The sequence below is a fragment of the Heterocephalus glaber genome, unplaced genomic scaffold (genome assembly GCF_053883595.1).
Source record: "Heterocephalus glaber isolate CG9 unplaced genomic scaffold, H.glaber_assembly_v1.0 deba00000546, whole genome shotgun sequence".
NCBI lineage: Eukaryota > Metazoa > Chordata > Mammalia > Rodentia > Bathyergidae > Heterocephalus > Heterocephalus glaber.
In genome coordinates this window covers 35,063,772-35,088,427 of record NW_028258147.1, presented here as the reverse complement: position 1 = coordinate 35,088,427, position 24,656 = coordinate 35,063,772, and the positions used below count along the sequence as shown (strand labels likewise).

The window sequence follows — 24,656 nt, the reverse complement described above, 5'->3', positions numbered from 1 at the left end:
GAGGAGCCAAGTTTTTACCTTGATCCATTACTGAACCATGTAATATTCAGGAAGCTCACTAGTCTCTCTAAGCCTCAGTTTTTGAATTTTTAAAACCCCTTGGCAGGATTATTGTTAATCTTTAAATAAGGTTTGAGTGTAAATTATGGGACCCCTTACCAACCAGAGTCCTTTGACAAACATTAGTTTGCTTTCTTTTTGTTTTTCAGCACCCTCTGCTTCCCCTCCCAGTCAGTCTTATGTAGTCCATTGAAGCAGTTGTGCTTGAATCTGGTCACTACTCCATTCAGGGTGCCCAGACATCTGGAACATCTGTCTGTCTTCTCAGCACATGCTGAGCTGCTCGGTCACCAGTATAAACAAGATTCTACCTCCCCCAACAGTTGCTTTTCCTAAGAGTGGTAATGTTAACAAGTAGCATTGTACATAATTAATGTAAAACTGTGATTTATCCTAAATCTTAAAACACATCTACTGGACAGTTTTCCTAATTAGATTGTAAGAAATTCATAAGCAAATCACTGTTACCAAGTTCAAATGTCTGCTAGACTTTCATGCGAAGCTGTCTATATACAAAAGGATGGGCGTGCTTGAGCCAGGTGTGTCGGGCCTGGATAGCCACTTGACCAGGTAGTTCCAGTGGTGAGACTGAAAGTAATTCTTGCTCTTGGAGGCATTCAAATGAGGAGAGTAGATGATTTATCTCTGGAAACAGAATGAAGAAAGGCTGAGAGCACGGCCTTGCATCTGTCATCACTGGTGAGGAAAACAGCTAAGGGATTCCAGAGGTTACTGGTCTTTTTTTGAAACACTGAGTGAAGTCCATACCCTACGGCACAAATGCTATGTAAAGTTGTTATAGCCATCATGTGAGTGATTCAACAGCAGATTTCATGTCTTCACTCAAAAATACATAAAAATGCCTTAAATACACACATCTACAACTTTCCAAATCAGTCATTTTTGTCTTACCTGAAAGAGCATTTACATATAATTTCAACATTTGAGGGATGTCAGAAAAATCAAGCGGTGCTTTACAATTGAAGTCTGTGTGTGTGTGTGTGCGCGCGCATGTGTGTGTTATGTCATTAGTCTCTACCATGAGATGTAAGGGAGTAGAAATATAATGCAAAGGGATGGGTGTTCTGGCCTTCCCCTCACTGCATTGTCAAACTGCATATCTTTGTGTATCTGTCTATGAAATCTCTGCTAGTCCTCAGCTGTATTTAATCCCACAAGACCTAATATACAAACATAATGCCAAATAGAGAACTTCCCTTAAATTATTTAAATCTTCCCATAAGTGATTTTCCACTCTTCCTGCAATGGAAAACATTTGATCATAAATTCAATTAAATCAGCCATCCTCCTTGTGATGTTTGTCCAGCTAAATCCTTCAGTGACTAAATCAGTGAGCAGGCCAGCTGTGTGTGTGTGTGTGTGTGTGTGTGTGTGTGTGTGTATGTGAGTAGGTGTGTTTATGGCATGGCTGTTGCAGAATTTATTTGAAGTGAAGATGAAGGATAGTTCTCATTTCTTATGCCAGATTTTGCCATTTCACAGCAGTCATGCTTTAAAAGATTAAACTCTTAGGTGTAAAATCGTATATATTTGGTTAAAGTCTTTGGCTTTTATTTCTCAGTTTATAGCAGATTTTAACATGTTGAATATTAGATCAAAAGTGATGTTGGTACTCTGGCAATGTTAGTAAAAGCTTTTAAACCACATCAACTATTTTTTTCCTTTCTTTTCCAACCCTATTATTCCTAGTTAAATCCAAGGAAAAATGACTTAACATACTTTTACGTTTCTGAAGGCAAGTGCCATGATTCCATAGTCGCATTTGTTATTTCTCATACCGATGTCACCTGAAGAGGAAAGGTTTATTAAAAGCTTGATCTTGATCCTAAAGCCTTTGAGACACACAAGTACGACCATCCTAATGATTCCCATTAACTTGGATGCAACTGAACCCTTAATGATGTGTGTTACTTCCATGTGGCCTGAAGAGGGCAACATGCTCTGAGGAAAAAAACAAAAGATTATAATGCAGCTCCTTATCTCCATAAAATGTGTGAGGTAACTATATACATGTATATTTTTCCTCCTTAGCAAAATAGTGACAATGTCTGTAGTACAGAAGCCAGAGCTGCCATCTATTTTAATTCTCTGCCCCATCTGCTACTTTAGGTATCTGTTTGGATTATGAATTATTTTTTTGAATATTGACTCAGGCATCTTGGAGATTACTTAATTAAGGATTATACCAGATCCTATGTGTTTGCCTCCAAGTGGAATTAGGCACATCAATTTATTTTTAAAGATGCATACAAATGGGATTGTGCATTTGCCTGTCATTTTTTGTCACCCTGACTAAAGTTTAAAATTTGAATTAAATTATACCTATAGTTCTGAATTTATTTGGTGATCATGTGAGGCTTTACTTTCCTATCTTACGATTCTGCTCTCCCTTATCCCTTACTTTTATATTGTAGGAATTCTAGTGTCTCTTATTTTTCCCAGAGAAATGAAAAATATTTCCTCAGGGACATCTTTTATACATTGTGGACGTTAGCCTAAAAGCTAGGACTTCCTTTACTAGCCAGCATTTCTGTAGGGTGAGTCCCTGACCTAGGCTTCTTCTCGGTAGCCACACTCTTTGATTTGCTTAATCCAGTCTCTGTTATTCATCTCAAGAGCCAAATCTTCCCAGTATGTGAACTACTTTAAGAAAATGTGTAAATTTCAAGAGCTGCATTAGATATTTTGAGGATATACAGCAGTACTGTCTAATAGATATTTATACATTGAAGGAAATGTTCTGTGTCTTTACTTTCCAATACAATAGTCCCCAGGCACATGTGATTATTATTGAGTAATTTTAAATGTGGCTGGCACAACTAAGGAACTAGATTTTTTATTTCATTTAATTTGTACTAAATTTTAATAGTCACATGTGGTTAGTGCCAACCAAATTGGACAGTGCAAACTAGAATATGACATCTGCTCAGTTTAAATTTTACCAGAATATATTATGAGGTAGAGTGGGTTTCCAACCAAAGCAGATCAGGTTTTCCCACAGGTTGCTATTTTCTCCCTTAGTTCTTTTTTATAAAACTATAAACTTAAACTCAAATATTTTGGCTCTGCCCCAGGATTTACTTTCTTTCAGAACATCTGAGAAATTTTCAATTTTCAAATTCTTTACTTTTGTTGAATAGAAAACATTTCTCTTGGATATCCAGAATGGAGTTTGAAAGTGTGGCTTCTGCCAACACTGATTCTTTGGGCACTGGTTATTTTACGATCTAAGCTTCATTCCACTGGGTTTTCTAAATACAAAAACAAAACTTAGAAATGTACTTACATGTTTCAAGCTGCATACAATTTTCACCTGCGTTAGCACATTTCCTAAATTGGTGTGTGTGTGTGTGTGTGATACAGCTGTTTATATTGTCTACAAATAATATCTAGATATATATACTGTCTGTTTTGAAGTGACCTAAATATTCCTTTGAAATTTTTCTTCTAAGTTCCTAATTAATTAGTACTTAGCTCCCAAGTATTCTTCTCTTTCATTTTTAAACACTTTTGTATCCTTACACATGATCTGAAAATCATGTCTTCTGTTTCCTACATTATACTGATATTGTTGGCTTTAAGACATAAATAATTGTGTAAAAATGGTGTATGTCATGTCACTGCCTGTGACTCATGTTTAAAAAATGCCTGAAAATGCTCTTACCTTCTGAACCTAGAAGTTATAAACATTTGGACTCAAGATAATCAAGGGTTAGCTTTTGAATTTGACTTATATTTATTTCAGTTGTAAAGATAGAATTGAGCAAAAGGATAAACAGCTCTAGCAGTTATGCTAATTTGAGTTTCTCTAAGCCGTGGACATGGAATGGCACCTTTCTAGTATAAATTATTTTATAGAAAGAGCCAAATGAGGAGTTAAAGTCAGGAGTATTAGGAATGCAACTCAGAAGCTGTGCTCATCTTCAAAGATAGCCTCAGCCTATTCTGTTTCTCCATCAAACTACCCTCTGTAATACCCATGGCCCAGATTCAAACCTCTTCCACATGAGAGAAAAACGCATGGCTGGTTCATAGTCAGGTTATTTTTTAGGAGATTGACCTCTTAAAACAGTCAGGGACTCCCTACACCACAAGGCAGTATGTAGCAAAGTAGGGCAAGATCAGGGAGCTCCTATCCTGTGTCTTAATAATGGTCTTTCAGACTGGACTCCTGTGCCCTACCATTTTAAGATTGGTAGGTTTTCTGTTAATGGTTATACATGTTACCTACAGAGAAGTCATTCTGCTGAAGTCTCTGGAAGGTAACAACTCTTCCTGTGTTGGGAAAAGTCCTTTGCAAACTTCAGAAGCACTTTAGGCTTTTTGATAATAGTTATGAAGTCCTATGCAGGTTCGTATAAGTAAAGGAAGAAAGTAAATGGTCAAAGGCAAGGGTTGGGTGCTAGAAGAACACAAGGTAGGGTTTCTTAAGCCTTCTTCATAACATAAGATGTAATATGCCCTGCAGATTTGTTGCTAAAAATTACCCCTTAAATTATGCATTCACATTCTAATGTAGAAAGAAGTTATGTTTTATTCAGTAAATATATGGAGTATTTTCTCTAAATATTTAAAATCACTCCACCAATGGGATCTTGTATTTGTAGTATATATCACAGAGCAGAATAAATCATTGCCCAAGTTTTGAACCACAAAACCAAACTAACCCAACAAAAAATTTTTTTTCTTCATACTAAGTTTAGCATCTGTCATGTCGGTAATCTCACCCCAAACACATGTTCTCACCATATTGAATTTTAGTCAATCCCAGTGTCACATTCTGAAGCTCTGAGGGCCTTACCCAATTCAGATGCATCAAATTCACTACTTGCAGCCCCTTGAATAGAAGGGTTGGAAAGAGGATGGGAGCACTGAAGGTGGCCAAGACGCCTTTTACTCTGGTGAAAAGCAAGTCAGTCATGTAAGATTGAGGTGACCCAGGGAAACAGGAACCAAGGCAGGAAGGACACTGGGAGTTCAGAAAATAGGTAGACATAGTGGGAGTGAAGGAGAAATTGGCAAGGAGAGGAGTCTACTTCAGTATGTGATACAGCAAAACATGTTTACAAAATCTTACGATTTGGAGGTAGATCCTGAACATTGTATTCACCAAGAGAATATTTCTATCCTACATAATATTGAAAATATTTTTACTTAAGGCACTCTATCATTACTATAGTGAACATTTTAACATGAGACCTTTTCTGTGGAAGTTCATTCGTGACCTCAATCCTCTTATTTTTTCCCATTTGTTTTAAATCTTCTGATGCAGTGTTTCCCATCAAAGGATTTTCATGGATGTACTCTGATTTGAGAAAGAAAGTTGCAGTCCCGAAAGATTCAGCTTACTGTGTTAAGCAGGGCCAGTGGAATTGTTTGCACGTATGAATATAGTAGACAATAGCAGTAATAGAGTGCTAAATACCAACAGGTACATTTGCTTATGGCACACGTGCTGTGCCTCACTGCATGCCAAATGCTTTATTGACATCATCTCATTTAATCATGGAAACAATTCTTAAATATTTTTCCTATTGGAATAATTCAAGCTCAGTTTAGAAAGTTTATATTCCTGCCTTCAATTCTTCTGCAGCTTCAAGAACAGATCTGTATGTTCCTCATTTGCCATGTTTTTCACAGCAGGGCTGAGACTGGGTGAAGCACTGTAAGTCATCTACCGTGGGTTCAGAATTTAAAGCAGTGTCAAAAAAACACCACCCCTTAGTAATCAAGTAATGTAATGTCTTAATGCAGAATTTAAGAAAAAAAAGGTAATTTCCATGTTTTTTATGTTCTCCATCAAACTACCTTTTTTGGCACCAATTTCCTGGATCCACGGCTTTCTCTTTAAAAACACCAGTACTGGTGAGATGATAGAGCACTGGCCCCAGTTAATTACTGCTGGTGGCCCTGTGAGCTGGTAAACAACATGGAAAACAATATGGAAACGTTCAGGAAAAGCCATAATGATACCATGACACATTCATGAAATTCGATTTGGTGTCATCTAAATGTTCTGGGTGCTTGGGTCTGCACAGACAAGGTTCTTGCTGTCACAGACCTTACCTTCAGAACTCGTGAGGACAGTGAGTAATAAAATATTATTACTTTTAATAATAATACTGAACAAGTTCATTTCGGAGTGATAAGTAAGAGTAGCAAATGGGGTAATGTGATGAACAGGAAGAGCATTGGCAGGCCATATGCCATACAAAGGCTAGGATTTTGGGCTGGGGATTTAGCTCAGTGGTTCCACCGCCTGCCTCGCAAGCACAAGGTCCCGAGTTCAGTCCCCGGAACCAAAAAAAACAAAAACAAACAAAGGCTAGGATTTTGACTATTTTGTTCAATTCTATATTTTTAAAATGTTATTGATACTTTTTAGATATACATGATAATACAAATTCATCATAGGCAGTTTGTACCTGTACATGATGTATCTTGAGTCTTCTTTTTTCCCATTCACCAATTCTGTATTTTTAACAGAGCCCTGTCACACAGAGGCACTAAGTGATTATTAGCTGAAGAATGAAAATGCTTCACTTTCATAGAGGTGTGATAAAACATAGAGTGAACATTTAGAATTTTTAAAAACTTTTATCATAAAAGACTCATTGTCATTAATCTCCATCAAAATATTCCCCTTCACTTCAAATACACTCACTCCATCATTCTTGCTCCTTCCTAAAGCAGTTCTAGAAGTCCTCTTTCGTGTTGCACTGTCAGGGCTGCTTGGATGTCCTGAATCTACCTTTCATGGTCATTCTAACTTGGGGAAGAGCTGGAGATTGCACGGTGCCAGATCTGGTGAATAAGGTGGATGAAGATGCACCGTAATGCTTGTGGTGTCTAGTTCAGCAGGATTAATTCCATTCCATTGGATGGCATCCTTTCCATTAAATGGCAGTTGACAGCAACATTTCCCTTATTTTTTATTACACCTCATAAAGACATTTATCATGTGAATGTGGGGAGAGTGAGAAGAGAGGAAATTGGAGAGTGGAGAAAGTGACCAGGTAGGGAATGGCTCCCCAAGGCTGTGGTTTGGGATTTTACTTTACTTTCACTAGGAGCCTTTTTTTTTTTAACTTAGTAATTTAGTGTTTCTTTCAAACAAGTAAATCAACCAAATAAAAGCTAGTTCTCATTATTATGTTGTAGGCTAAAATTTTTAGATTTGACACCAACTTAACCAGGATTAAATGAGTGGATATAGGCTTAATCACAACTCAAGAACCCAATAGAATATTACACAGCAGGACCAGCATTGTAGCTCAGTGGCACAGCACTTGCCTGGCAAACACAAGACCCTGAGTTCAATCCCTGGTACAAAAAAATAAAACCAAAAAAAAAAAAGTATTATACAGCAGTGTTAGGATAGTATATAGGAAGACTTAAAACATAGGAAATCCTTCATTTGTTTCCTGAAATGACCAGAATAAGACACTTTGTTCAAACTAACATAGAAACTATAAAAAGTCTGTGACCCAAGGCTGGAATGTAATACACAAGAAGAAAATAATTGTGTTAAGATAGTAGAATTTTGAGTAGGTATGTTTCTACTTTTCAAAAATTACCTTTAATGTTGTCATCACTCTAATAAGAAAAATATGTTGCTTAATTGGTGCAGAGTTTCTGTTTGGGTCATGACATAGTTTTAGAAATAGTGATAATGGACTTGTATGATACTGTAAATGTAATTAATGCCACTGAACTGGACACTAAAAGTCAAAATGGCAAATTTTGGGTCATGTATTTTTGTCCACAATTTTTAGAAAAAATTACTCAGATATCTTCTATAATTATCAATGTGGTCAGCAGCCTCCAAGATGGTTTCCAGAGATCCCATTTTCTGGGCTTCACACCCTCAGGTTGTCTCTCCCACAACATACCAGGTTGGTCTTGGTGACCAGCAGCATACAACAGAGGTGACTTCACAGAAGTTCCAAGGTTAGTTTATAAGGAATTTCCCCTCCCTTGGGTTCTGACTTGTCTGTCTCTGCTCACTGGCTCTGAGGAAGCCAGTTACCAGGTCACATGACCGGTTCTGTAGAGAAGTCCATGCATTAAAGAACTGGGGCCTCCTGCTTGCAGTCCTACAAGTGAACCACCTTGGAAGTAGATCTCCTGGGTCTCCTGGGTAAAGCTTCAAATGACTATAGCCCAGGCTATCAACCTGGCTGCCACCTTAGGAGAGACCCTGAGTCAGAAATACCCAGTTAAACTTCATCTAGATTCTTAACCTTTAGAAACAGTATGTAATAATAAATATTGTACTTAATTTAAAAAGAAAAATACAAAAATAAGCAAATACAATAATAAGCAAAAATTTGTTACTTTTATACATTCTGTTTTTCCTTTATTGTTAGTCTTATTTTTTCCACCATTAGTGGAAGTTCTCAGGGTGACAAATTTTAAGAATAAAAGTGCATGAAATGGATAATTTTATTTTCATCATGACACCCACAGTTTAATGATCGTAGAGCTGAGTGTATCACTAGGCCTTACCTAAAATACCACTTATTATGTTCTTGTACGTGAAGGAGATTTAATAAGTCTAGCTACATTATTAGTGGTCAGAACGCCAATTTTGTCATAAAGGTGCATTGCTGGGAGTATATAATACCCATATTCTTTAGAATATTTCTATTGACAAAGTATTAATTTTAATTTTATGAGTTTTATTGTACTAAACAGTGAGTACTTAACAGGGAAAATATTTTAAAAATTGGATTTTTAATATTTATTGAGTGTTTATAAAAAAAGCATCACAATTTTAAACATCAACTGTTTTGTGGTCTACAAAATCTAAAAACTAACAACAAATAAATTCCTATATGAACTACAATGAGAAGACCAATAGAACTCTACAAAAAAATAATCTTTACTTCAATTATCAGACCTAAGGCAATCTTCATATATGGCAACAGCATGTTCCATACACATGTATCACTTACACTGACAACACAGATGCTTTGCTTTCCAGGCCTTTTTGTAGGACATACTTGACATCTCGCCAATCTTGCCATTTTGTCAGGAGGTTCTTATTATATTATATAATGTGTAATTAATAGGAATATAAAATATCAATAAAATAAAGTGTTAAATTCTTAATATGTAGTCCTCATTTAGAATAAACATTAACATTTTCACATCGGCTGTGTACTTGCTTACAAAACCTAAAAGTTAACATGAAAAATAAATTCCTATATGAACTATAATGAAAGTACCAGTAGAACTCTACAACTAAAATAATCTTTACTTAAATTGCCACACCCAAGGCAGTCTTAACGCATGACAACTGCATATTCCATGCACACATCTCACTTACACTAACAGCACATGTGCTTAGCTTTCCTTTCTTGTGTGGCAGACAGTTCTTGTCACCTCTCTTGTCTTCTTTTGTCAGGAGCTTCTTACTATATTGTACAACATGCACTTAGCAGGAAAATAAGATAAATAAAATGTCAAATATGTAATGAGTGCTTAGAATAGATATGAACATTTTTACATCACCTGTTTACTTGCATACAAAACCTAATAGATAAAATCAGAAGTTAAAAAAACAACTATATGAGCTACAATGTAAATACAAACAAAAATCTACCAGAAATAATCTTTCCTTCAACTGTCACACCCAAGGCAGTATTCACACATGAAAACTGCATGTTCCATGCATAAGTGTCACTACACTAATAGCACATATGATTTGTTTTCCGATCCTTTTTTGGTAGGGCACAGTTGAAATCTTTTTGGTTTTCCTGTTCTTGTAGTCGGTCTTTGTGATGCTGCACCTGGCTGTTTACTTGTCAGCTCATCAGTGTGCTTCACAATTTTGTCACATAATTCTTTGGGCAGAAACATTTTCTTTGTCCTGTCCTGTAAATGATATCCTTTGAGTTCCAGTCCAAATCTTATGTCTCCATGAAATTTTCCACTTGTCACTTTGTAAACTATCAAACTATTTATCCATACATGTTTAGGATTGAGTAAAGCACAACCATTGCTCAATGCATTGTATTTTTTTAAATTAAGTTTACTGGTACATTTTAGGCATACAATACAGTTACATTCATCTTTGGGATCCTATACCTTTACATGATGTATCTTGGTTCTTTTTTTCCCCCATTCCCCTGCCCTCCCTTCACCCCCTCCACCCTTCCCTATTTACGAAGATTTTGTTTCCACTTCTTTCTTTTCTCATTTTTTTTCTTTTCCCTTCCTTCCTTTCCCCTCCCCCTCCCAATTCCCTTACTCCTTTAGACCTTTTCTTCCTATTTCAATTATCAATTATACATTTCTATCCTTATTTATACTTTTAGTTTTTCTCGATATTTACACGTTTGTCCTATTTATTTCATTTAAGAGTATGGCCTCAGTGTGCATCCATTTAGCTATAAATGTCTCTAGTTTCTCGTTCTTTATGGCAGGGTAATACTCCATTTTATAAAAAACAAAACAAAAACATCTTCTTTATCCAGTCTCCAGTTGATGGGCAATTGGGCTGTTTCTAAGCTTTAGCTATTACAAACTGTGCCACTATAAACATGGGTGCACATATATCACTGTGGTATGATGCTTTTAATTCTTTTGGGAAGATACCTAGCAAGGGAATCGCTGGGTCAAATGGGACCTCTAGCCCTAGTTCTTTGAGGTATCTCCATACTGATTTCCACAGTGGTTGCACCCGTCTACACTCCCACCAACAATGGAAAGGTGTTCCTTTCTCCCCACACCCCCGCCAGCATTTGTTATTTGTTGATTTCTTGATATCAACCATTCTTTCTGGGGTGAGGTGGAATCACCCTGTTGTTTTCATCTGCATCTCTCGAATGACCAATGATGTTGAACATTTTTCGTATGTTTATTTGCCATTTCTACTTCTTTGTGTGAGAAATGTCTGTTCATTTCAGATGCCCATTTTTAGATTGGGTCTTTATATTTGGGGGGTCTGACTTTTTTTTAGTTCTTTATAGATTTTAGATAGTAGACCTTTGTCTGAGGAACAGCTGGTAAAAATTTTTTCCACATTGTACGTTGTCTCTTAGCTCTATTGGTGGTTTCTCTTGCTGTGCAGAAGTTTTTAATAAGATGAGATCCCAGTTGTTGATTGTTTGTGCTGGTTCCCATACTACTGAGGATTGCTTCATAAAGTCTTTTCCTATGCCAAGGTCTTTGAAAGTTCTACCTAGCTTATCTTCCAGCAAGTTTAGTGTTTCTGTTTTAATATTTAGATCTTTAATCCACTTGGATATTAGTTTAGTGCATGGTGAAAGATAGGGGTTTAATTTTAATCTTTGGAAGGTTGAAATCCAGTTTTTCTGACACCATTTATTTTTTTTTTCCATTCAGTTTATTGGTTGGTACATTTTAGGTATAAAATACAGTTACATTCATCATGGGGATCTTTTACTTTGCATGATGTATCTTGGTTCTTATTTTTTTCCCCTTCCCCTGCCCTCCCTTCACCCCCTCCACCCTTCCCTATTTGCAAAGACTTTGTTTCCATTTTTTTCCCCACTTCCCCTACTTCTTTAGACCTTTTCTTCCTATTACACAATATCAATTATACATTTTTAAAAATTACAATATCAAAATTTAGAGGACATTACCACAGATTTTACAGAATTTGAAAGGATATAGAAAGCATATTGCAAAAGTCTTTTTTGAAATAAATTTGACAACTTCTAAGAAGTACCTTGGAAGACAAATTAATGAAACTGACTCTGGAGTAAATATAAAATTTGAATAGCACCTATTAACGAAAGTGTATTCCTAGCTTGGAAACCTACCCATATGACAACAGCCTCATATACAATTTAACTGATGAATTATATCAAACATTTAAAGCAGAAGAAGGAACACTTCTCCCCTCATTTTAGGAAATCAACATTGTGCTAGTCCTAAAACTGGATAAAGATAATAGAAGAAAAGAGTATGAACATAGATAAAAATTTGTTTAACAAAACAAACTATTAGAAGTCAGATCTGGCAGTGTGTAGAAAGTGGTTTTATTGTAGGGATGGCAGTGTTGGTTCAGCATTGGAAGATCTGCCCCCATAAGTTGTCATTTTAACAGAGGAAAAGAAAAAGCCATATGATTCTGTCAGTAGTTGCAGAAAAAGTATTGGACTAAATTCCACAGCTGTTCATGGTAAAAGCTATCAGGAGACTAGAAATAGAGCAGAACCTTCTAAACAGAGAAGCCATGTACTCCATACTTCCAGCAAAATACACCTTATATGAATGGAAAAGATACAATGCTTTCTCCCTAAGGTGGGGGACAAGGGCAGATATGCCTACTCTTCGTCTGTCCATTAAACTTTGAAACATAGGCCTAAACCAAAATAGTCTGGCAATAAAAAGACACAATTAGCATACAGTTGTCAAGGTAGAAGTAAAATCTTTATATGTAGATGAAATGATCATCTACAGAGAAAATACTGAAAAATCTCTAGGAGCCCCTGATACTTTTATTTGAATTTAGCAGGATTAGAAAATACAAAGTATATATAAAAATTCACGTCTATGTATACTTGCTATAAATGAAGAATTGGATATTGAAATTTAAAAATTATGTAGGAGTACAAAGGACCTAAAAAAGTAAAAAGAAAAAAAATCAGTGTTGAGAGACATTTATTACCTAATTTTAAGACTTCCTCTAAAGGTACAGTAATCAAATTAGTGTTAGCATAAGGAAAGACATACAGATCAATGGAATATAACAGAGAATCTAGAAATAGAACCACACATACATGGTCCACTAAGTTTTGAAAGATTATTTAACATTAACATTTTATAGAACATGGTTATGTTCAATTCAAGAGCAGAGGAAAAGATAGTGTTTTCAGCAAATGGTACTAGAACACCTGGTATCTGTATGTACAAAATTAACCTTCAACCCTTTATTTCCATAGATAAAAATAACTCAAAAGGATCTATGAACCTAAATATGAAAGTATAAAACTTTAAGAAGAAATTATAAGGGAAAATGTTCGTGAATTTGGGGTAAGAAAGAATTACCTAGGGTACAAAAAACATGATGTATAAAAGAAAGAAATTGATAAAGGAGATTCCAACGAAATTTAGAACATTAAATGACATCGTTAAGAAAATGAAAAGTAGTCCTTAAGCAGACCATATTTATAATACATATAAACTAAGACCAGAATATATAAAGAACTCTTACAGCTCATTAATAGACAACCCAATTAAAAAGTAGACACAAGAAGATGATAAATAGCCAGTACAAATACGTAATGACTTATCATTGTCATAACTTTTTCTTTTTGTTGGACTTTCCCCCTTTGCATTTAATTTCTTGTTGCACCCAACGGATTAATTCTGCTCAGCTTCCTAGGTTTGTGATCCTCATTGTCTTTTCCTAGGATATTGTCTAAAATTTTTTGGGAGTGCTGGTTTGGTATTCATGAAGTTCCTAAGGTGCTCTTTGTCTTGAAAGTATCTTATTTCCCCATCAATTTTGAAAGATAGTTTTACAGGGTACATCAATCTGGGATGGAGGTTGTTTTCCTTTAGGGCTTGAAATATGTCACTCCAAGCTCTTCTTGCCTTGAGAGTTTGTGTTGACACGTATGCTGTGATTCTGATGTGCTTTGCTTTGTATGTGATTTCTTTTCTCTAACTGCTTGTAGAATTTTGTTCTTCTGTTGGATTTCTGGAATCTTAACAATTATATGCCTATGTGTAGATTTTTTTTTAATCAAGGCTAGTTAGAGTCCTATATGCCTCACTTATCTGTATGTCTTATCTTTTCCCCCTGCTTTGAAAGTTTTCTGCCATCACTTCTGTGAACAGTTGTTTTATGTTGTCTGCACTCTCTCCCGTTTCTTCATTGACTCCAATCAGTCTGATCTTATTCTTCTTTGCATCATCTGGCAGCTGCTGGATTGATTTCTCATGGTCCCTTACTATTTTAAAGCAATTTTTGTTTTCCTGGTCACTAATTGCAATCTTATCTTCTATATCTGAAACTCTGTCCTAACATTGTTTCATTCTGCCTCATAAGCTTTCAGTAGAGATTTTAATCTCCTGGGAATCTGTTTGTATCTGTTTTATGGATTCCATTTGTTTCCTATGTTGGGATTCCATCATGTTCCTCAGTTCCTCTGTTTTTTATCTGTGTCTTCTCTTGATTTATTAATCATGTCTTGAACTATGGGCACAATCTCTGCTGCTATCTGAGAAATTATTTCTGATTTTATTTTTTCCAGATCCTCTTTCGTTGCCAGTTCAGGGAATCCAAGTGGTTGAGTGTCAGAGTGTCTTATCTTGTTTCCCTTTGAGGGTGGTTTAGGTGATCGGGAAGTCTGGTTTTGAGACTTGTTTATGTGTCTTCTTATTTTGATGGCGGGGGGGGGGGTGTTGCTGACACCCAGGTGGCTCACCTCTTGTGTGCTGAGGGGGGTGGTACAGAGGCCCAAAAGCCTCCCCCTGGTCACTGGGAGTGGCTCACATCCTGTGCACTCAGGGAGGGCTCTAACTCCATTTATTAAAGAGGCTATCCTTCCTCCAGTGAGGATGGTTGGCTCCTTTGTCAAAGATGAGGCAGCTATGTATGTCTGTAGTTGTTTCTGCATCTTCTAATCTATTCCACTGGTCCTTGGGTCTGTTTCTTTGCCAGTACCATATTGTTTTTATCATGGTGGCTTTGTAGTACAGTTTCAAGTTGGGCATTGTGATACCCTCTTTTGTGTCTCTGTTGCCTAGAATTGCTTTTGTTATTCTAGGTTTCATCTTGTTCCAAATGAATTTTTGGATTGTTTTCTCTAGTTCTGTGAAATATACTGTTGGGATTTTATTTGGGATTGCTTTGAATCTATATAGCAGTTCTGGAAGTATGGACATTTTCACTATGCTGGTTCTTCCTACCCAGGAACAGGGAATGTCTTTCCATTATCTTATATCCTCTTCAGTCTCTCTTTTTAGAGTGCTGTAATTTTCAATGTAGAGGTATTTTCCTTCCTTCATTAGATAGATACCTAGATATTTCATTTTTTTGTATGGTATTGTGAAAGGAATTGTTTCTCAAATTTCTCTCTCAGTGAATCTGTTATTTGTGTACAAGAAGGCTATTGATTTTTTTGAGTGTTGACCTTGTATCCAGATACTCTACTGAATCTGTCAATTAAGTCTAGAAGTCTTTTGGAGGAGTTTTTGGGGTCTTTTCTGTAATCATATTGTCAGCAGATAGTTTAACTTCTTCCTTTCCTATCTTTATTTCTTTTATTTCTTTCTCTTGTCTAATAGCTGTGGCTAATGTTTCCAGAACTATATTTAACAGGAGTGGTGATAGTGCACATACTTGTCTTGTTCCTGATTTTAGCGTGAAGGTTTTCATTTTTGACCATTTAGTATGATGTTGTCTGTTGGTTTTTCATAGATAGCCTTTATCAGGTTGAGATAAAGATCACCTATTCCAATTTTCTGTAGGGTTTTTATCATGAATGGGTGTTGAATTTTGTCAATTGATTTTTGTGCATCTGTTGAGATGATCATATGGTTTTTGTCCTTGACTCTGTTAATATAGTGTATTAAATTTATTGATTTACATATGTTGAACCATCCTTGCATCCCTGCAGTAAATCCAACTTGGTCAGGATGTATGATCTTCTTGATGACCCTCTGTATTCTGTTTGCCAGTATCTTGTTGAGGATTTTTGCATCTGTGTTCATTAGGGAGATTGACCTATAGTTCTCTTTTTTGGTTGGGTCTTTCTCTGCTTTTGAAATCAAAGTAACACTTGTTTCCAGGAATGAATTTGGAAGCATTGCTTCACTTTCAATTTCATTGAAGAGTTTAAAGAGTAGTGACAATAGTTCTTCTCTAAATGTCTTGTAGAATTCAGCAGTGAAGCCATCAGGACCTGGGCTTTTCTTTGTTGGTAAATTTTTAATTACATTTTCAATTTCACTGGTTGTAATTGAGGTATTAGAATTTTTATATCTTTTTGTTCACCTCTGGTAATTCATATATATCTAGGAATCTGTCCATTTCTTCTGTGTTTTCATTTTATTAGAGTACAGGTTTTCAAAGTAGGTATTGATGATCCTCTGGATTTGTGTGGGATCTATTGTGACTTCCCCTTTTTCATTCCAAGTTGCATGATTTGAGCCTTTTCTTTCCTTTTTTTAGCAAGGTTGGCTACAGGGTTATCAATTTTATGTATTCTTTTGAAAAATCAACTCTTCAATTCATTGACTTTTTGGTATCGTTCTCTTAGTCACCATTGCATTGATTTCTGCTCTGATCTTTATAATTTCCTTCCTTGTATGAGCTTTGGGTTTGTCTTGCTCTTCTTTTTCTAGGAGTTTAAAGTTGAACATTAGGTTGCTTCTTTGCTCTTACTCTGTTTTCCCAGTATGGGCATTTACTGCTATGAATTTCCCTTGTAGAACTGCTTTCATTGTGTCCCATAGATTCCTGTATGTTGTACTGGCATTATCATTTAATTGTACAAACTGTATGAGTTCTTCTTTAATTTCCTCTGTGACCCATTGGTTGTTTAGGAGAGTGTTATTCAATTTCCATGTGTTTGTGAAGTTCTTACAGTTTCTTATGCTATTGATCTCCAATTTAATTTCACTATGGTCTGATAATATACAGGGGGTAGCTTCAATTCTTTTACATTTACTTAGACATGTCCTATGAGCTAGCATGTGGTCTATTTGGAGAATTACTGGTATGCAGCCAAAAAGAATGTATATTCTAATTATGTGGAGTGTAACACTCTGTAGACATCTATTAAGTCCATTTGTTCAAAAGCTTGGTTCAGTTCTAGTATTTTGTTGTTGACTTTTTTTGTCTCGATGATCTATTTGTGATAGTGGGGTATTGAGGTCCCCCGCTACAACTGTATTAGTGCTTATTTGGTTTTTCATGTCCACTTATATTTGTTTTGTATAGTTGGGGGCATTAGTATTTTCAAGAATTTTTTTTAAACTTAAAATTGGGATTGCAAAAGGAAATTTTATCATGAAACTGTATGTAATTATTCAAAGTACAAAGAATAAAATTATATACTTGTTCTTAAATCTATATACAGAAATAAATATATCTCATTGATAAATATTTATGTCTGATTATAGACTTATGAGATTTTTTTATTTTCTTTTATTTGTTTCAAGATTTTCTAAGTGTTCTAGAGTGGTTGTCTCATTACAATGATTAAAAAGTAAGATATAAATAGAACCTTCAGATGGGATGGTGTAGAGAAGTACACACCAGCATTTGAAGCATGCAGCATGCTCTGCCTCTCACTTGCTGTGTGACATGGGCTGCTTTGTTCCTGGTCTCCCAGATTCAGCTCCCTTGTATGCAAGGTAGAATAGTGATGATCATCTCCTGGGCCAGGAACACAACAGAAGGGAAACGTATGTGAAAAAGCTGTAGCACAGAGTAAATACTTCCTTCCCTTTTGTATGCCTTCACACCTTGTGGAACTAGGGTTCTATTTCCTAGTCGTGGTTTCTGTGGCAGAGGGGAGAGAGCAGACAGTTCAACAGGAATCTGGCTCTCGTGCAGTCTGGGAAACTCCGTGTGGTAGGGAAGATCAACAGGAGACTCCTTGTGGAAGCCATAAGCATTAAAAGGAATTTTTAAATTTTTCTTTCTTAGAGCATAGGGACCTTATAAAGGACACCCAGCTATTTAGCAGTCTTAACCTAATTCTTTTTTGAGACATGAGCACAGTTCTTTACATCAAAGTGGAATAATCTATTTTCAGATTTCAGATGCAATATCATAAGATAAAGAAGTTGAAATTAAAATTCCCAGCAAATAAATTCTTCATTTGTTTGAGCTAAACTTCAATATTCCATGTCCTTTGACCTGAATTTACTTTCTTTTTTTATTTATATGGGAGCAATATTTTTGGTGATTTTTCTCCAATCTTAGTGCTTTGATATCTGTTTTTATGTTCTAGTAAAGTTTTATTGAAATACAACCATGTTTATTTCTTTACATATTGTCTGTGGTTGATTTTTTTTCAGAACATTTATAGGTACATTTTAGATATACATAATGATAACATTCATCAAAGGGAATTTGTACCTGTACAGGACATATCTTGCTTCCTTTTTGCCCATTCCTCTCTCTCCCCTTCAACCTTCTCCCTTCTTTATCTACAAAAGCCTTCTTTCCATTTTTTTTCCTTGTCCCTTCTTTCCGTTCCCCCACCCCCTTCTCTTGTTCATCCTCTCATTTGAACTTTTTCTTCCCATTTCATTTACATCTTGATCCTTATCTACACTTTCAGTTTCTCATACTAGAGGAACGATGTGATATTTACACATATGCACCCGATTTATTTCACCTAAGAATATGGTCTTAAAGTGCATCCATTGGCTAAAAATGTCTCTAGATTATCCTTCTTTGTGGCAGAGTAGTACTCCATTGTATAAAAAACACATTTTCTTTATCCATTCATCAGTTGATGGGCATTTGGGCTGTTTCCAAGATTTAGCTATTACAAACTGTGCCCCTATAAACATGGGTGTGCATATATCACTGTGGTATGATTCTTTTAATTCTTTCAGGAAGATATCAAGAAGGGGAGTAGCTGGGTCAAATGGAAAATCTAGTTTTAGTTGTCTGAAAAAATCTCCACACTGATTTCCACAGTGGTTCTGCCAGTCTGCACTCCCACCAACAGTGGAGAAGAGTTCCTTTTCCCCCACAGCCCCACCAGCATTTGTTATTGGTTAATTTATTGATAATAGCCATTTTTCTGGAGTGAGATGGAATCTCAGCATTGTTTTAATTTGCATCTCTCAAATAACCAGTGATGTTGAACATTTTAAATATATTTATTTGCCATTTCTCCTTCATCTGAGAAATGTTTAATTTCACATGCCCATTTTTGGGTTGGATCTTTAAATTTGAGGGCTCTGATTTTTTTTGAATTCTTTATATATTCTAGATATTAGTCCTTTGTCTGAAGAACAGCCAGCCAAAAAACATTTTCTCACATTGTGGGTTTTCTCTTCACTTTGTTGATTATTTCTTTTGCTATGCAAAAGCTTTCTAGTGAGATAAGATCCCAATTATTGATTCTTTGTGATAAATTTTCTATGCAATCAGGGATTTGTTCATAGAGTCTTTGCCTACGTCAGTGTCTTCAAAAGTTCTACCTGGTCTATATTGTAGCAGATTTAGTGTTTCTGTGTAACATTTAGATCTTTGATCCATTTCAATTTTAGTTCAATGCATGGTGAAAGGTATGGGTCTGCTTTTAATCTTCAGCATCAGAAAAGCCAATTTTTCCAGAACTGTTCATTAAAAAGCCTTTCTTCCAGTGAAGGTGTTTGGCTCCTTTGTCAAAGATAAGGTGGCTCAGTGTGTTTGGGGATATTTCTACATCTTTTGGTCTATGCCATTGATCCTCAGGTCTGTTTTTTGTTTTTTTTTTGCCAGTAGCATGCTGTTTTTATCACAGTAGTTCTGTGGTATAATTTCAAGTCAGGGATTGTGATGCCTCTTGCTTTGTCTGTATTGTCCAGAGTTACCTTTGCTATTCTAGATCTCTTTTGATTCCAAATGAATTTTAGGATTGTTTTCTCTATTTCTGTGAGATACACTGTTGGAATTTTGATTGGGATTGCATTAAATCTATATAACAATTTTGGAAGTATGGCCATTTTCACTATTGGTTCTTCCTACCCAAGAACAAAGGATTTCATTCCATTTCCTGATATCCTCTTCAATCTCCTTTTTCAGAGTACTGTAGTTTTCAATATAGAGGTCTTTTACTTCCTTCGTTAGATTGATTCCTAGGTATTTCATTTTTTGGATGCTATGGTGAAATGTGTTGTTTCCCAAATTTCTCTTTCAGTGAGTTTGTTGTTCATTTATGGGAATGCTATTGAGTTTTAAGTGTTGTCTTTGTATCCAGCTGCACTACTGAATTTGGTTATTAAATTTTTAGGTCTTTTGTGCAGTTTTTGAGGTCTTCTTTGGAGAGTATCATGTCATCTGCAAATAATAACAATTTAATTTCTTCCTTTCCTATCCTTGTTCCTTTTATTTCGTTCTCTTGTCTAATTGCTCTGGCCAATGTTTCCAGAACCATAGTGAATGAGAATGGTGACAGTGGACATCCTTGTCTTGTTCCTGATTTTAAAGGGAAACTCAGTTTTTAGTATGATGTTGGCTATTGGTTTGTCATACATGGCCTTTATCATATTGAGATAAAGACCATCTATTCCAATTTTCAGTAGAGTTTTTATCATGCATGGGTGTTGGACTTGGTGAGGTGCTTTTTCTGCATCTATTGAGATGATCGTGTGGTTTTTTGTCTTTGGCTCTGTTAGTATGGTGTATTACATTTACTGATTTGCATATATGGAACCATCTCTGCATACCTGAGATGAATCCTACTTAGTCATGCTGCATACTCTTCTTGATGATTTGCTGCATTCTGCTTGCCAGCATCTTATTGAGGATTTTTGCATCTATTTTAATTACAAATTTTGGCCTATAGTTCTCTTCTTTAGTTGGATCTTTCTCCGGTTATGGTATCAGGGTAATGCTTGCTTCCAGGAATGAATTTGTGAGTATTGCTTCCCTTTCAGTTTCATTAAAGAGTTTGAGAAGTAGCTATATTAGGTATTCTCTAAATTTCTTGTCGAATTCAGCAGTGAATCCTTCACAGCCTAGGCTTTTCTAGGTTGGTAGTTTTTTTATTATATTTTCAATTTCACTGATATTGGTTTATTTATAATTTTTACATCTTCTTGATTCAGCTTTGGTAATTCATATGTGTCTGGGAATCTTTCCATTTCTTTTGTGTTTTCCATCTTGTTAGAATACAGGTTCTCAAAATAGATACTGATGATCTTCTGAATTTCTGCAGGATCGGTTGTGATTTAAACCTTTTCACTCTTAATTACATGGATTTGAGTCTTTTCTTTTTTTGATAAGGTTGACTAAGGGCTTGTCAGTTTTCTTTAGTCTTTCAAAGAATGAACTCTTCAATTCATTTTGTATTGTTTTCTTATTCTCCATTGCATTAATTTGTGCTTTGATTTTTTTATTTCTTCCCCGATACAAGCTTTGTGCTTAACTTACTCTTCATTTTCTAGAAGCTTAAAGTTCAACATTAGGCTGCTTATTTGAGCTCACTGTTCTCTTAATATGGAAATTCACTGCTATCTATTACCCTTTTAAGACTGCTTTCATTATGCTCCATAAGTTCCAGTATGTTATATTGGCATTATCATTTAATTGTAGAAACCGTCTGATTTCTTCTTTAATTTCTTCTCTGACCCACTGGTTGTTCAAGAGGGTGTTATTTAATTTCCATGTGTTTATGAAGTTCTTTCGCCCTTGATTTCTACTTTTTTTTGTACTGCGGTCTGACAGTATGCATGGAATAATTTTAGTTCCTTTGCATTTACTTAAGCATGTTCTATGAGCTAGTATGTGGTCTATTTTGGAGAACATCCCTTGTGCACCTGAGAAAAATGTGCATTCTTTTCAACGTTGTGCTTGCCAAGCAGGTGCAGCACCACTGAGCTGCATTCCCAGCCCCCGGAATGTTGTGGGGTGGAACTCTCTGTAAACATGTACTAAATTCACTTGTTCAAAAGCTTGGTTCAATTCTAATAGTTCACTGTTGATTTTTTTGTCTAATTGATCTATTTGTAACCATGAGGTATTGAGGTCCCTCATTACAATTGCATTTATTAATGCTTGTTTGATAGTTCATATCTGTTAATATTTGTTTATTATAGTTGGGTGCACTGGTATTTGGTGCATATATATTTATGATTGTCATCTCTCCTCTTGGATTGTTTTGTTATGTATGAAGTGACCATCTTTGTCTCTCTTAATCAAACTTGGCTTGAATTCCACTTTGTCTTCAAATAGAATACCTATCCCTGCTTTATTCCAGCTTCCTATTGCCTGGAATATTGTTTGCCATCCTTTGACTTTCAGTCTATGAATTTCTTTTTGAATTAAATGTATGCAGCATATTGTTGGTTCTTGCATCTTGGTCCATTCTCCCAGTCTGTTTCTTTTGATTGGTGAATTGAGACCATTAACATTGATGGTTATAACTGATATGTATTGACTTATCCTTGTCATGTTATTTTCCTGTTGGTGGTTCTTTTTTTCTCCTCCGTTTAATTGCTTGCCTTGCCTGGTGGATTCATTCTGTTGGAGTTCATGAAATTGTAGTCCTTGTCTCTTTCTAGAATGTCCTTCAGAACATTCTATAATACTGGTTTGGTGGTCATGAATTTCCTCAGTGTTCTTTGTCATGGAAATATCTTATTTTTCCATCAATTTTGAAAGATAGTTTTGTTGCGTACATCAGTTTGGATTGGAGATGGTTTTCTTTTAGGGCTTGAAATATTTCATTCTAAGCTCTCTGTGCTTGAGGGTTTTTGTTGAGAAGTCTTCTGTGATTCTGATGGACTCTCCTTTATAGGTGATCTCTGTCTTTTCTCTAACAGCTTTTAATATTCTGTACTTGTGTTGAATTTCTGGAATCTTGACTATTATTTACTTTGATGTAGTTTTTTTTACCATGGCTAATGGAGTTCTATATGCCTCACTTATCTGTATGTCAATTTCTTTTTCCATACTTGGGAAGTTTTCTACCATTACTTGTGTTAACAGGTTTTCCATGTCATTTTCTATCTCCTGCTTTTTCACTAACCCCGGTCAATCTTATGTTATTCTTTTTTGCATCATGTACCAGCCATTGGATTGATTTTTCATGGTCTCTTGCTATTTTTAAGAAATCTTTCTTTCCATAATCACTAACCACATCCTGTCTTCTATATCTGATACTCTGTCCTCACTTGTCTCATTCTACTGGTATATTTTCAATGGAATTTTTTTTTTTTGGTACCGGGGATTGAACTCAGGACCTTGTGCTTGCAAGGCAGGAATGGTGCCACTGAGGTAAATCCCCAGCCCTTTCAATGGAATTTTTAATCTCCTAGATAGCTGTTTGAATGTGTTTCATGGATTCCATTTCTTTCCTATGTTGGGGATTCATAGTTTCCATCATTGTCCTAAGCTCCTCTATTTTTTAATCTGTATCTGCTCTAGAGTCACAAAGCATGTCTTTCATTATGGTCACCATCTCTGTAATTATCTGTGAAATTATTGATTTCTAAAGCCTCATTCATCTGCTTCATTACTTCTGCTGTTATCAATTCAGAGTCCAGGTGAGTGGCTTTTGAACTGTCCTACCTCATTGCCTCCTGGATTTGCCTTTGTTGAGCAGGAAGTCTGGAGTTGCATCTTGCTTCCATGTCTTCTCATTTTCTTTTTTTTTTTTTTAGTTTAATTCCTGGGTTGATGCTTATAAATTGCTTATGGCAAGTAGCTTTATTACTAGTATTTAGAACCCTTAAAAAATGACTACTTCTCAGACATGTCTTCCAGTTGTAGCTGGCTTTTGGGTTTTGAGTCTGTTGCAAGATCCTATCTCTTCAATTTATTGGAGATGAGAAGTGGCTGCATACTTGGCCCAGCCCCTTGTTCTTTGGCACTGGTATTGTTTATGACCCTTAGCCAATCTCACTCTTGGCATACCAAGAAGAGCAACTGATTAGAACAATTATATCACCTTGGCTAAAGTAGTACAATCACCAATAACAGTAGCATCAAACAGTCTAGAAAAATGACATACTGTTATAACTATTAATTTGCCATCTTTAACTATATGAACTAGATTTGTGGTTACATAATGTAGCAGTCACCTCTGCCCAGTATTAGACTATAGTGGCACAAGTTTCTTGCCCCTCTATAATTTGGCTGTGTATTATTTCAGGAGTCTGACTGAAGCTTACATGACTTAAATGGGCATGTCAGATAGCAAAGTTGGGCTAGTATTGCTCCTTGCTAATGGCTGCTACCAAGACTTAAGTCATAGTCCATGAAGTAGCAGGGCTTGGCCGAGTTTAGTTTCAGCCAAGGTCAACTGACTCCAACTAAATTCTCCCCTTCTGAATTAACCATTTGTTCTCTTCAGCAAAGATATGCTTGTGCCCTCATTTCTACAGTCCTGCCTGCCAGCTCCCTCCTTTCCGTGCTTGTAACAAATAAAACACTGGATGCCTTTGGGATCTTTGTCTTTGCTGCCCAGAGCAGTTTAGACCAGCCCAAGACTCAGTCTCTCTCAAGTCTCTGTGTGTTTTTTCTATTTCTCACTTTCCTATCTCACCTGTACTGGCTTGCAGAAGACCAAGACCACCGCAGGGACCTCTGGTAACATACTCTTTCCCTTTCCCTATAATATAACAAAATGTAAAACAAAGCAGAAAATTGTATGTAGGAAATAAGCCCTCAGTATCGTGATTTTACATTCAGTGAAAAAAATTTTTTTTTTCAGTGAAGAAAATTTAAAAGAGGTTAGAAGAGAAAAAATAGAGAAATAGAAGAGAAAGAGATTAGAAGCAAGGCTGGAGGACTTGGGAAGATTAGAAAAGCTTTGGGAGCAGGAGGGAAAAAGAAAGAAAAAATAAAAACAAGAACATCATAGAACAACAAAGAAACAGAAACAATGTTTAACTCATATAAAAACACGAATGATCAA

General features: G+C 35.9%; 1 protein-coding gene across 6 annotated transcripts in view; it reads left to right on the top strand.

Annotated features, from left to right (window-relative positions):
- Positions 1 to 24,656, top strand: part of Cdk14 (cyclin dependent kinase 14) — a 617,491-nt gene that overhangs the window by 480,422 nt on the left and 112,413 nt on the right. Inside the window, exon 12 of one of the 6 annotated variants that reach the window (XM_087204729.1) lies at positions 1 to 24,656. This exon is cut by the window's left edge and continues 7,483 nt beyond it. The exons of the other annotated variants lie outside the window; for them this stretch is intronic. The gene's annotated coding sequence lies outside the window, so the exon portion shown is untranslated. 6 annotated transcript variants of the gene reach the window in all.